The 4002-nt window shown below is 51.3% G+C and overlaps 1 long non-coding RNA gene across 1 annotated transcript in view; it reads left to right on the forward strand.

Annotated features, from left to right (window-relative positions):
- Window positions 1-3627: 3627 nt before the first annotated feature.
- LOC126492365 (uncharacterized) overlaps window positions 3628-4002 on the forward strand; it is a 7597-nt gene continuing 7222 nt past the window's right edge. Inside the window, exon 1 of the long non-coding RNA XR_007589570.1 lies at window positions 3628-3760. This is a non-coding gene — a long non-coding RNA (uncharacterized lncRNA). The remainder of the gene's footprint in view (window positions 3761-4002) is intronic.

Here is a 4002-nt window from a genome sequence, read left to right on the forward strand (position 1 = left end):
GGCATGGCTAGGTCACCTGCAGGGACATGCAAGGCTGGCAAGACACCTCAGAGACAGAGCCCTTGGGATATGGCTCCTGATACCAGAGATGGGAGCTGGCCAGCCTGAAGCACACGTCAACAGCAGGAAGGCCACGACTAGTCTCCTCCGGGTGCTGATACACCTTGTCTTTCTTTCTCCAATAACACCCTCAATTGCTCAGAAAGAGGGAGGAGTGTGAGGAGTCCTCCCTTACTTAGATTCTCGGAGCTGGCGTCTTCCTGCCAGGTGTTCCCACACATCCGTCGTCAGCTTCAGCTAGGTGACTGAAATGTCTCAGTAGAAAGAGAGATATGGCCTGGAGAGTTTTCTTGCCCTGACGTAGAAGCTGGTGACATTCAGATACCAAGACTCTGAGGGAGCACAGGAAATGGAGTACCCTGTCTTCAGTGGGAATGGAAAGAAATGAGCCTTAGAGCAGCCACTGAGACTGGGAGCCACTTGTTACTGCAGCACAAGCTAGCCTGTCCTGACGATACCAAGATAGTGCATCTCCCCTCATCACCCTTTAACTGAGGAGTCTCACTAGGCCATGATCCCGTTCCCTTCAGATGCTATCTCAGCAGATGGACCAGAGTCACACAGCTCCTAGGCTTCTTGAAGATGGCCTCTGAGCTGTTCATAGCCACGCAAACCTGTCAGAGTCTCGGGGCCTCACTTAGGCACGGCCGAGATCTTGATCATGATGTCATCACCTCTTCCTTCTCTGCAGCCTTCGTGGCTTTGCACATGTGTGCCCATGTGCAGAGGGGTAGATACACATGTGGATCTTTGCATGTGTGTGCCCATGTGCAGAGGGGTAGATACACATGTGGATCTTTGCATGTGTAGATACATATGTGTATCTTTACATGTGTGTGTACACGTATGTACCAACCCTATTCAACCCTGGTTGTCATTCCTACAGGAGCTGTCTATCTTGTTTTTGAGACAGGGTCTGTCATTGAGTTGGAACTGAATAAGCTAGGCTAGCTTACCAGTGAGACCCAGGGATCTGCCTGTTTCTGCCTCCCCAGTGCTGGGATTAAAAACCTGAGGGCTTTTATGTGGATTCTTGGGACCAGCTTCTGGTCCTCATGCCTGCAAGGCAAGCACTTTATTGACTGAGTCATCTCCCCAGGCCATGCAGTTTTCCATTATAAGCTCTCTTTCCTCAGAGTCCACAGACAGTCTTATCTTCTGGGAACACAGAACTGTGTGAGTGTGTGAGTGTGTAAACATGTGGGTATGTGGGTGTGGGTGCATGTGAACATGTGAGTGTGTGAGTGTGTGAGCGTGAGTGTGTGTGAGCGCGAGTGTGTGAGAGTGTGAGCATGTGAGTGTGAACGTGTGGGTGTGTGGGTGTGTGTGTGCGTGAACATTTAAGTGTATGAGCATGTGAGTGTGTGAGTGTGTGAGCATGTGAGTGTGTGAGCGTGTGAGCGTGTGAGTGTGTGAGCGTGTGAGCATGTGAGTGTGTAAACATGTAAGCGTGTGAGAGCGTGAGCATGTGAGTGTGAGCATGTGGGTGTGTGTGCGCGTGAACATGTAAGTGTGTGAGCGTGTGTGCATGTGAACATGTAAGTGTGTGAGTGTGTGAGCGTGTGAACATGTGAGAGTGTGAGCATGTGAGAGTGTGAGCGGGTGACAATTTTCCCTCATTCTCATGAGCTACAGTGTTGCTTTGCTCCTGGTCCCAATTTCCGGTCTCTCCCTTAGTGGTTCAACAAGCCCACCAGCCTGGGCTACCTCCAGGAGGTGCTTGCCCCTCCCCGTCCTCCCAGACACTGCTACTGTTGCCTGAGACAGAGCAGGACTCTGCTTGTCTTCAGGGAAATACGTGTGACTCCTAACCTGGCCTAGGCGATGTAAACCACCCCATTCCCAGGCAGGTGAGGGAGCCAGATGTGCAGTCCACACCTCCATCCACACCTCAGAGCTGGAAGGGAGCACTTCCAGTCCTCCCCACCTTTCCTCTGAGTCTTTGCCGGCACCCCCACCCCAGGTAACAGGTGAGACAGAACCTTGGCGATGCTAGTGGGTTCCTATGGGGTTCCCTGCCTCCGAGATGCCTATCACCTCTAAGACCACAGTCGTTAAAAATTCAATCCTGCCATCTTCGAATCTGAAAGTCACACATGGCGCTCAGCTCTCCACACTACTACAGTTCTGGGAATTTTCTCCACTTGTTGGATTAGAGAGACAGCGGGTTCTCAGAGTCCTCCATGTTCTCACTAACCCCAGGCCCAACACCTCTTAAGCTTAGCCAGCTTTGCCTTTGCCATGTCCATGACACAAAGGTCATATATGTAATGGTTTCCAGGTAGCTTTGCCCTGAAGGCTGAGTCCAGGGAACCTTACGAAGCTTGGCCTTACATCATCCCCGCCGGCCTGTCACTCCTACAGATCAGACTGGAGGAGGGGATCCATGCACAGACCTGCTGGGGCCAAGGGAGGGAGAGGAACTGTCACACCCGCAGCTTAGGCAGTGTTTCCGATACACAGAGCCCTGCTGGTGGCCTGTGGGCCTTTATCTCCGCCCCCACAGGCGCCATCCACCAGTCTCCTCTGCACACACAGTTTCCCAGGGATCACTTCCATTCTGATGGCTTGGAGCCATCGGGAGCTACCTGCTTATAACATTAATGGGGCTCAAGAGTCTCAAAATAGGCTCCAATTTACCCCGGTGGTCCAACTCCCAACCACCTCTCCAGGACCCCCCAACCTAACCTGATAACCTCCTTGTTCTCACAGAAGCACCCACTCGTGCCAAGGCCACATGCCAGTATCTTCCTCCATCCTCCAAACCATACTCAATCCCAAGGCACGGGGTGTGGTGGGGGAGTCCCCCCCTACTTCAGGAAGCTCTCGCTGACTGGGTAGAAATTCTGTGCCAGTCATGCGTTGCCTAGTCACACGAGGTTGTTCTTGTGGTTTTCTTCCCACTTGATTTTATATATCCACCCCGCCCCCCATGTAGAGGGCAGGCGTGGGCTTCTGTAATGGAAGTCTGGCATCTAGGAGATGCTCAATAAAGGCTCTCTGACCAGACAGGTGTATACTTATGGGTCTCAGAAGGGGTGGAAACATCTGATGGGTGTTACAGAGTCCCCCCCAAAACTCCTGGGATTCTCGAGGGACAAGGAGAAGAAAGGGACACCATTGGCTATCCTGGGAACTGGTGTGGGACTGGGAGAAACTGGCCGACACTCCTACAGTCCCAAGACGTCCTCACAAACCCTCAATGCACTCCCTGCTGGAGTTCTCAGGTTAAGTGACAAGATTGGAAATCAGACCCTGATTCCAACAGTGGCTCCAGCTCTGCCAACAGTGGGACCTTTGGGACCTCTGTGGGTCAGTTAACTTCCCAGCACCCAATTTCACCACTATCTCTGCCTCATCGGGCCGTGAGGAGTTCACTACTTTGTTAACTTTATGAAAAGTCATGACCATGGTGGGGTTAAGAGGAATGAGGTGCGGCTTAATAAACCCGGAGAACAGTGCTAGCTGTGTATGGGCGGGGATAGGGGGCACCTTGATACATTCCCATTCTCTTTCATTTAAATCTCCCTTTTCTGCCAGACAAGGTGTCTGGATTGATACAGCTGCAACTGGAGGAAAAAGACGCTGCAAAAATTCAATGTGTCTGGAGTTGACGTTGGTGGAGGATTGCTGCCCTCTGCTGGACTGCATAGATATGACAACTCTTCCAGCTCTCTGGTGCCACCTGATGGCAGAAGAGGTTAGTGACAGAGTGGTGCCTGACTAGATCTCAGGGTGGGAGAGTGCACATTTGACTGATCTTCTTTGCTTTTATTACACACAGTACTGCAATGACTCTTCTTTTATGCAGCTCTTTGAATATATGATTATTTCCCTAGGAATAAATTATAGAAGTGCAATTGCCTACCTCACTGGTATAGCTATTTCATAGCTCTCTCTCTCTCTCTCTCTCTCTCTCTCTCTCTCTCTCTCTCTCTCTCT

Source organism: Alexandromys fortis, unplaced genomic scaffold, assembly GCF_014885135.2.
Source record: "Alexandromys fortis isolate MF-2015 unplaced genomic scaffold, M_Fortis_MF-2015_v1.1 scaffold_80, whole genome shotgun sequence".
In the NCBI taxonomy this organism is placed as follows: domain Eukaryota; kingdom Metazoa; phylum Chordata; class Mammalia; order Rodentia; family Cricetidae; genus Alexandromys; species Alexandromys fortis.